Raw genomic sequence first — 10,759 nt, 5'->3', positions numbered from 1 at the left:
TCTGATGCATGCATGTCTTGTAACTTTCCAATGAGATGTCACTAATTTTCTTTAGTGATGTTTTAGTTACTTTCTACTGTGTGATAAGATACCATGACCAATGCAACTCATAGAAGAAAGAGTATATAAGGAGCTCACAGTTTCAGAGCGTGAGTCCAAGGTCATTATGTCAGGGGTCATGGCAATAGGCAGGCAGCAGGTATGCTACAGTTTATACCATGATCCACAACCATGAAGGAGAGAGAGAGAGAGAGAGAGAGAGAGAGAGAGAGAGAGAGAGAGAAAGAGAGAGAGATGGGCCTTTTAAAACCTCAAAGCTCAACACCCAGTGACACATCTCCAACAAGTTCACACCTCCTAATCTTTCCCAAACAGTTCTATCACCTGGGGACCAAGTATTCAAACATACGAACCTATGGAGGTCATTCTCATTCAAATACCACAGACTATTTCTTGTCTTGACTCAATACAGGGTAATTCATCATAGGAAAGCTTTTTGATGCAGAAACTAAAATCTTCTCAGCTATATGACAGGATCACAGTTGATTTTTCTAGTATGACAAGGTGGATATAATGCACATCTGTAGTTCATTTCTGCTTAGCATCCATTCACCTATAATGATATCAAGTCTACCTCTTCAGTGAAGCTTCCTCCACCACTGGTTCATTTATATCTATGTTTATGGTTTGTGTCAGGAGCAAGGGGCAGAATCATGTTCTGATGCTAATGGTTGGTACACAACAGTTGAGAGCCATACATGTCCTTCTCTTAGTTAAGATATCTATCACTCTTTTAAACACCATGACCAAAAGCAACTGTGTGATAAATAAAAGGTTTATTTCATGTTACACTTCTACATTACAACATTACAAGCTACAGTTGAAGCAAGTCAAGGTAGAAACTTAAGTCAGGAACCTGATGACAAGAACTGAAGCAGTAGCCCTGGAGTAGCACTGCCTTGCTTCCCATGGCTTTCTCAGCCTGCTTTCTTATATAACACAGTATTATCTGCCTAGGGGTGGCTCCACCCATAGTGGGCTGAGCCCTTTCATATCAGCCATTAATCAATGAAATATCCAGCAGACTTGCCAACAGGTCAAGTCTGTGATGGCATTTTCTCAAGATTCTTTCTTCTCATGTATATCTCGGTTTGTGTAAAGTTGACAAAATCCATCATGGTCCATGATTATAAGCACAGAGGCCAGTTCAAAGATGGCTAATTACAGCTATGAACATCAGTCTAAGACTTTCTGCTACAACTTCTGGAAAAAGGAAGCTCCGAAGAGTTAGATCTAGACTGCTCATAAATATTTTGATTAAGAAAAGTATATTGTTAAAAAAAAAGAAAAGTATATTGTTTGAGCACATAAATCTAGCTTTATGAAAAGCCAGATGCTATCAATGTTTTGAACTACTTTATCTTAAATTATTGGACTTTTTTCACCCATTACAATAGCAACAACAAGCAAGCCAGCGGTGGCGCAGCAGCTAAAGTAGCCGCCTGCAGAGGGGGAGCCCGTGCCCTCTGCTCTCTCTCTCCCGGTTCAAGTCCCGCTTACCCCATGTGACTCTGCCCGAGTTTAATGGGAAAAAAATAGCAACAACAATAACAACACCAGCAGTAACAACATCAATAACAACCGCAGCAACAACAACAAATGCAGCAACAGCAGCAATAATAGCAACAGCAACAACAACAACATCGACAACAATAGCAATAGCAGCAGCAGCAGCAACAACAGTAACAACAACAGCAACAATAGCTATAGCAACAATCGCAACAGCAGCAGCAACAACAATAGCTATAGCAACAACCGCAACAGCAGCAGCAACAAAAGCTATAGCAACAATAGCAACAGCAACAACAATAGTAACAACAGCAATAGCAACAACCACAGCAACAGTAGCAATAACAGTGGCAGCAACAACAAGAGCAACAGCAGCAACAGCAACAAGAACAACAGCAGCAACAGCAGCAGCAACAACATCCTTGTATAATGTAGTAGGGAGGACTATAGAGAGAGAGCAGTGGTTAGTGAAATCTAGTATTACATCATCATGGCAGCTCTCTCTCTCTGCCTTCTACTTTTGTGACTATGATCAACTACTTAGTTTTTCAGCCACAGTCACCTCAGATTTAGAATGGGAGTAATAGTAGTCTTGCCTAAAGGACTTAGATAAAGAACCAAACGGGTGAGTTTAGGAAACAAGCTTCCCATGCTGCCTGTGAAAAATAAGTACTTGAAATGCATTATGCGTTTATTCCTTGGCAGCTTTGGACATGAAAACATTTGGCCTCAGGTCCCAGAAACCTCACAGATTGGTACCATTCTCATTTGCTTCTCCAGTCACAGATCTGGTGGCTCAGTGCACAAGTGGGACTTGATAAGACCTTTATACCACCGGGCGGTGGTGGCGCACGCCTTTAATCCCAGCACTTGGGAGGCAGAGGCAGGCGGATTTCTGAGTTAGAGGCCAGCCTGGTCTACAGAGTGAGTTCCAGGACAGCCAGGGCTACACAGAGAAACCCTGTCTCGAACCCCCCCCCCCAAAAAAATCTTCATACCATCTGTTCTTGTGGCTTAATGGTCAGTCCAGAGAGGCAACAGAATACAAACACCCTATCAGGACTGTGTTCAACCCTGAAGCAATTTCCATGTTTATATACACACTCAGACCAGTTTGTAAGATATGCAATCAGTGAGAAGTCTTCCTGTTAAAGAAGACATCTTCTTAGACCACACGTGCCTTTAGATGTTACCACCTCAGCAAAGCTGTGATTACAGTGTTGCAAGGAAGATAGTGTTAGTTGTACAACACCCTTCAGTCGACTCTTTTGAAGTAAGTACTATGCGTGTTGTGTGTAAGCGCAACCACACGTTGCACTGGAGAACTAAGAGAAGGGATGGAATCTGAGCTTGGTGAGGAAAATCAGAAAAAGATTGACATTTCTTCAAGTGGAAACGTAAGAGTTCTTTGGAAAGTTTGGATAGTGTTTCGATGGAGAAAACACGTGAAGGAAGGAACATTTAGCTGACGCAGACAAAGGTGAAAGGATGTTCTGCTAAAACAAACACATGAAAGGACAAGCTAATGACATGCATGTTATCAGTCCCCCTTACACTGCATAGTTGAGCCGCATTTGTCAGAACTCCATAGACAGAAACATATCATAAAACTTCTAATAGTATGCTGTGACCTGCTGCGGCTGATTGACAGAGTGATGTCAGCTGAGACAGATGCATGCATGTGATGTTTTGTGGGTTTAAGTAGGACTCTATGCGCAGTGATGGGGCTGAGTTTGGCTTGCTGGGACTGCTAGCTGTGCAGTGCCTGTGGGTCTTCGCTTCACTGCGTGAGACATAGCCAAGAACTTCTCCTAATGTCCCTCCTGGTCCCTCCTGCTGGCTCGAGCAGAGTCTGAAGCTTGGCTGTCTCTGCTAGGTTGTGCCACTGCTGTTGCTAACGAACTGGACTGCTGGTGTATCTGAGTTGTTTTTGAGTGGACGGAGCTGCTGCTGCCTGCTAACCTGTGAATTAAACTGATGATTTCCACACAACACAGACAGGAGTTGCTCCAAAGAACCTTTCTAAACAGGTTCACTTTCCCGTATCCTTTCTTTCCTACTGTTTTTGATGAGTGGTGGGCTAAAAGGGAGTTTAAAGCTTTTAAGAACCACTAAGGTGGTAAATGTTGGGCTGTCTCTCTAGGGAAAAGTAGTGGTTTTGTCGGAATAGAGAGGATTAGCTAGGGTTTATTGCATAGCCATAACCTATTAGTAGAAATCTGTATAATTAATATCAAGATGAAGATATAAATTCTTAAATGGCACCAATTTACTTTGTTTACAAATTTTAAGATTTTCACTGACATGAACTTCTTAGTGATATAAGAGTGAGATGAATATTGTTACTCCCATAGGCATTGTACCAGTATAACACACTTAGGAATACAAAGCTTAGACCCAGTCCTTCTTTAACTTTTTTAACTGATTTGAGATGGTCAGCTTGTGAGTTAAGGGACTATAGCAAATTCATGACTTGGAGTTTATTATAAGGGTGTTCTCTATGTTTTATTTAGAAATAGCTGAGTGGAGTTAACAGGCAACAGTCCAGATTACCTTACATGGATAGCTGGTTTTCAAAACATCAGAAATCCTTAGAATTGACATGACAAACATTTCAGTATTAATGTTCATTTTCATTAGAGACCTGTCTGCTCCGGACAGCTTCCTATATTGAACTCTAAGAAGAAATTGAGCATCCTTGGAGTTACTCCAGTTGTGGTGAGACAGCCACTAGGCAAGAATTGCCACTTTCCTTCTACAGACACATTACTGTCCAGAAAAGGACACACTTGCAGAATAGTCTACTGATTATATCTGCCTAGATAGAGTAATCAGCCCTTAATAATTCTGCAGCACTAAGGTCTGTCAGATGATCCTGGGCCAGAAGGCAGAAGAACAGATGCTCCAACGTTTTGAAGTAGAGCGAGTGTCCAGGTGTTCAGAGGTCTCTATAAATTGGCTAAGTTTTAGAAGCTATGCTTTGTGCTTCCCACAATTATAGTTAACTCAGTCATTCTGGATTTCTGATGGGGTTGAAAACATATAGCTATTGACCTTACGAGAAAAGACTTGAGTGGATGGTTGTCAGCTGACATTCATCCTAAAGCCAGGTTCAGAACTACATGTTTTAGTTAGAATAGATGACAGAGGAGCTGGTTAGTCAACAAAAGGATGGACTGGGTATTAGGACTATCCTGTACCTCACTGGTACAAATTGTCATAATTATGTTCTAATTGTATTTTGAGAGAAAAGTTTCATTTTAACAGGAAAGGTGATGTGTAGGAGGAGCTAAGGTAGGAGGAGTACTGAGAGGAAGAAAAGGAGTAAGAAGAGAAGAAGAAAGAGAGGAGAAGCTAGGTGAAGAAAGAGAGAAAGAGGGGGGAAGACAGGGAGGCAGAGGTTCAAGTATCTCCACCAGTCAAAGATAGTTGTTATATCTAGGTTGGTCAGTGGGTTACACCTCTGATTGAACAATTCCAAACTTGATAAAGCCTATGATTAACATTATTTTTTAAAAATGTATAAATGCAAAAAGCAAAAGGGGGCATGGGATAGGGGTTTCCTAAGGGGGGGGGATGGGGAAAGGGGATGGCATCTGAAGTGTAAATAAAATATCTAATAAAAAAAAGAAAAAAGGGGAAAAAAAAGAACCATCATTAAAAATAGGTTTTGAAAAAAAATTAGAGTTACAATTTCTGGTAGATTTTAAAGCTATTCTCTTCTCAGTAGTATTGTACATGTTGGTTATAAGGAAATCATTAGAAGATCCAAATAAAATATTAAGTAATTTAATAAAAGTTGTTTTGTATTAAGGTAATTAATCTCAGCTTAAAGTAAGTAGTTGTATATGTCTCTCAATTGACGTTGTTTTAACGGTTTTCTGCCTCCTTTTTTGCTGTCAGACTGTTTGCTGCTGTGTATTGTAGCTGGTGGAGCATCTGAGTTTAGAAGCTACCCCTTTAACTTCTTATTTCTCATCCACAGTGGAGAGAGAGGGAGAGATTAGTTTTGCTTTTGAAGAAATACAGGTGGATGAAATACAGGCTCTGAATAAGCGGTTTCCTACGGCGGACTGGGTGACCTAAGGGTAAAGGTTGAGACTTTATTCTGAAGGGGTCAGCTCAGGAACTTTGGAAAGTGTCATGGGACACTTGGCCCTCTGGAAAGGAGAGGCTAATGAACATTCCTCAGACCACAAGGGAGAGAACCCACCTATGGGTTGGAACAGATTCCACAAGACACCCACAGACAAGGGAAGTCCTTGCCACCTCACTCCCTAAAGACCAATCAGTTTAAAAGTCACACTGTTCTGCCGATCATACTGTGCTTAGTTGCTGTATAAAAACTGTATAAAACTGTATAAAACTGTATAAAAACTGGCCAAACAGGCTGCCTGGGGCGCTGTCTCTCCTTCGGGTGCAGGACAACCCACAAGGGGTTGGAACAATAAGTTCCTCTTGCTTTTTTTATCGGTTCTCGGCGCCTTGTGGTTCACTCAGGGGGTCCCCGGTAAGCTGAGGCTCGCCAGAGTCTTACAGTTCTCCTATGCAATGCAAGGCTGGTGTTTTCTTCTGATCAATTTTCAAGCATGTCTACGTGAGAATGACCTTTGGGTGGTACATTTGCAACAAAATTAAATTTCCAGAGAATTCACACTTACGTGTGATTTATTCTTGCTTGCTTATGCCCTACCCATGGGAACTTAATGACAGTAGAAGAAAATTGAAGTTCTGTGTTTTATACTGGAACTGTTCCCAACTCACCCTCTTTACTTCCTAGGCAGCTGAAGAAAATCTTGACTTTTGGTGGTTTGAATGACAATGGACCCTGTAGGCTCATATACTTGAATGCTTGGTCCCTCATTGGTAGAACAGTTCGGGGGAGGATTAGGAGGCTTGGGATTGATGGAAATGATGTGTCACTGGTGACTGAACTTGGAGGTTTAAAGAGGTAGTTTTTCTCCAACTTTTGGATAAGATGTGAGCTCTCGGCCACTGTTCCAGCACCACACCTGCCTGCTGCTGTGCTCCCTGCCACAGTGGCCATTAACTCACCCTCTGCAATGGAAAGCAAGCCCCAACTAGAAGTTGTCTTTTATAAGTTGCCTTGGCCATGGTCTCTTCGTAGCAATAGAGCAGTGGCTAAGACAGGTTTTATCACTGGAACTTGATTCTATCTTGCTCACTTTTGCCCAAATGAAGTCTTTGAAAACTCCTGAGTTAAGACACATTTTCCAAGTACTCTTCATGGTCTTAAGGCTTCTAAGTTGTTTCATGTATTAATGTTTCTATGACTCAAAAATCTAGACCCTGTAAATCTCTTTCCATTCTAATGTGCACCACCACATAATCTTCCCTAAAGCTGGCCAATGCTAGCACTCACTCTTCTGTATTTCAGAGTGCATATGATCAGTGTCTCCAAGCATGCTATTATCTGCTCTGAGGAAACACACCTCTCTTTCCTCAATCTATGAAAAACGAATATTATTAAACCCCCTTTATACTGTTTCAACTGCTTTATGTGTAGTAGAAAAGTGAATGTACCCTTAACCACAGAATGGCTAATGACTTGGGGAAAACTGGTTGTCCATTATTGTAGATGTCTTTGTTTCCCCTCAGACAAGCTTTTTTTCTGTGTATAAATATGTCCAGACATTGTCATGTTATATTGGAGTAGACAGAGGGCATAATTTATCCATCATCAATGTACATACATGCAAGGTTCTCAGTTATATGCACAGGACTTAAGATAACAAGTCCTGGTCTAAATATTAAATGGTTTCCCTCATTTCATTTTCAGGCAAACACCTTGTCTTGGAGATTCTGTCCAGAGATGTGATAATACAATTCTTGAACCAGGGAGCCTTTTGATTTCCAGTTTTAGAAGAACATGCTTCTATACTTCTCTTATTCTCATCCCAGTAAGGTTTATGCTTTGTTAAAACTCTATTTCAGTGTATTTTTATTTTTGCTCTGAAAGTATTATAATTGCAAACTCATTGTAGATGTGTGCATTCCAGATGAAAGTGATTATACTCTTGTCCTAATGAATTACAGGAATCCCTTGGGTTTCCTTGAGCCAAACTTCAAGTCCCCCCTTTCCCCCTCTCCCCCTTTCCCCCCTTCTCCCTGTCCATCTCCCCCTCTCCCTCCCCTACCCCATCCCCCTCTCTCTCCCCCACACACACTCTTGCTCTCTGTGGTGTGTTTACTCTCACAACCTGCTTAAAATATTTAGAGATTAATAAAATCCCTCCCAAAAATAAACTGTGTATCACTAATGAGATGTGACAGCGGCATCTCCACTAGTAACTCAGACTCTGGTGCAGGAGTCAAAGGTAGGTGAGTAGTTTGGTTAAAACAGGATGCTAATGGTGTGTCCCTCAGACGATTCTCATTTCAGCATCATTAAATTAGCTCCATGCTGAGAAAATTTCTCCTTTAAATATACATCATCCACTGTTCAACTCTGCACGTTGCTCTGTGATCTCCTAGCTTCAGAAGCAGGAGAGAAAATGGCTCCAGTATTCTGAGTGAATTTCCAAAGCAAAGAGCTCACCTTTCTGTAAATGCAGGGTCAGTGCATGGCAAACCACGGTAATTTATTTATTTCCGAATACTCTCAGAAATAGAAGATAATTTTGTGTTCAATTTCATGTTGACCTGGGACATTCTTTTTCTGGCAACTAAGTGGCTTTCTAACGGAGGGAGAGCAGCTGCCCGTCACGGTTTCATCTCCTGCAGTCCCACACGCTCCTGTACGCTCCCCAAGTTATTATAAAGGGGCATTAATTACAGATATGACTAACCACACAAGCTGACATGTATAACGTAGGAGCGTTTTCTCAGCTGCAATTATATGAACAGTAAGCAATAGCGCCTGAATGTGGCTACTCACAGGTCTGATTCCAGGGGTCATCTGCGGCTCTACCCTGGACTCCATCCACCTGTTTCAGTGCAGAGGCTAAATGTGAACTAGAAGCTCCTACTGATAACACACCGGTTATATCTAAATGCTTACATTTCGTGACTCAAAAGGGCAAATGATTAGTATTTGCTGTGTTTTACTAAAAATTCGTCAAGTGCAAAAACAGCACATAGCCTCCTTGGAAGTTTACAAAACGACATTACTGATGGTTCAAGTTCACTTACTACTACTTGGTCATACATAATATGTAACTTTGTAGATTCTCTGAGATTTTTAAGTTTGAATGGAAAATGATTTATAAAAGGGAAAAATTGAAAAGAAAATCCAATTTTATTTTTTATGTCATTAGTTTATTTACATTTTTTCTAGTATAAGAGTTCAAGAGTTTAATCCAATTTTCAGATCATATCTCTTAAACTTTCTTCATTCTGTTAGAGGGATGAATTAAATATCCTTATTTTTTAAGTAGCTGGTGCCTTACTATAAAGAAAGGAGCAGCAAATCCAGATCCAAAGTACACGGTCATCATAGCCAGTAACCGCCATTTGTTTTCCACCGAAAATGGCAAATTCTTCCCTGGACCCTCCTCGTAGTGGCTCCGAGGGACCACGAAGGTGGTAAACCTCCGGATACTCTGGCCCAACATGCCTCTGCTGGAAGTTCTGCGAAGGACGCAGAGATGGAGGGCAGAAGAAATGGCCGTACTACCTCACCTTTCTTCACGACCTTGCTACCCAGCGCGTGAAGACCGAAAGGGGAAAATCCAATTTTAAACCTATTACACTTGTAAGCATCTTCGGGGATCCTGCCATTCTTTGGGTGTCTGCTACAGCGTAACTCCAGGACTCAGATGGTCTGTGTGCAAATCTTCCACGCCCCTGGGGTTACCCACTTGCTCTTTGTTTCTGGAGAGTTATGGCTCAACCATCACCATGAAGACAAAATTTTACTACAGTAGCAGTTATCAGGGTGTCACATATTCACCAGAGCTCTCTCAGAGAAAATCTATATGCCTTGTGAGAAAACATCCATTTGCATAAGAATATGCTGGCAGCAGGCTTAGAGACCCTGTTGTTCTTAGCTATTCTTTAAAAAACTTGTAGCCAGGTGAGCTGGCTAAAACCTGTGAGCACAGCATTAGGGAAGCCGGGAGAGAAATATTCCCAGAGGTTCAAAAGCAACATGGGCTTTGGTATGAGGCCTGTCTCAAAAAGTTTAATTATTTTAATATAATTCTGACACAGACAGGATGTGAAACGTGTCTACATTGAAAAGAGCTTTTCCCTTCTACTCCTTGGTACTCACATCCCTCCAGCCTCTGCTCTGTTGATCTTTGCCATTCTGACGAGGGTAGGATGAGATATCAAAGTTGTTTTGAGCTGCATTTCCCAAATTGATAGGCACAATAAACAATTTCTTAAAAAGTATTTGTATTTATTTTATGTTTATAAGTACACTGTAGCTGTCTTCAGATATACGAGAAAAGGGCAATCAGATCCCATTACAGATGGTTGTGAGCCACCATGTGGTTGCTGGGAATTGAACTCAGGACCTCTGGAAGACTGGTCAGTGCCCTTAACTACTGAGCCATCTCTCCAGTTTCTCAAAAAAAAAAAAATTTTTTTTTTGCTATTTTTTTCTTCTTTTGAGGACTTGTTCTTCATGGCTCAGGCCCATTTTTGAATTGGTCTCTCTTTTTTTTAATTTTTTTAAATTTTTAGTTCTTTGTATATTCTGGATATTAATCTTGTATCATTCAATATGTATGTATGTATGTATGTATGTATGTATGTATGTATCTAACAAAGATTCTCTCCATGGGCCTCCTCTTCACTCAGCTGAGTGCTTCCTTAGCTGTGCAGTTGGGGTTTTGCTTATTTTGTTTTATGAAGTCCTATTTGTCAATTGTCTGGCCTTACAATACTTGGTCAAGTAGAAACCTATTCAGAACATCCTTTCCTACACTTAGATCATGTAGGGCACTGTGCTGTGATTGTTGAGCAGTTGCAGGGTTCCAGGGTTCCATTTGGAGTTAGTTTTCTGTGCAAGGTGTCAAACAAAGGTCCAATTTCATTCTTCTACATGTGGGCATCCTGTTTTCCCAGCTCTGTTTATTGAAGATGCTTTTTCTCCAGCCTATGTTTTGGAGTTCTTGTCAACTATTAAGTGACTGAGGTTGCAAGTACTCATGTTTGGGTCTTATTGTCTCATTGGTCTATATGTTTTCTTGCCAGTTTTATATAATTTTAATTATGATGGCTC

General features: G+C 41.0%; 1 pseudogene; it reads right to left on the bottom strand.

The window, feature by feature from the left end:
* Positions 1 to 8,825: 8,825 nt before the first annotated feature.
* Positions 8,826 to 9,243, bottom strand: LOC117722559 (cytochrome c oxidase subunit 7C, mitochondrial pseudogene; annotated as a pseudogene).
* Positions 9,244 to 10,759: the final 1,516 nt, after the last annotated feature.

The sequence above is a fragment of the Arvicanthis niloticus genome, chromosome 17 (assembly GCF_011762505.2).
Source record: "Arvicanthis niloticus isolate mArvNil1 chromosome 17, mArvNil1.pat.X, whole genome shotgun sequence".
Classification (NCBI taxonomy): Eukaryota; Metazoa; Chordata; class Mammalia; order Rodentia; family Muridae; genus Arvicanthis; species Arvicanthis niloticus.
Note: the sequence above shows the minus strand (reverse complement) of the source record. Positions and strands in the feature narration are given on the sequence as shown.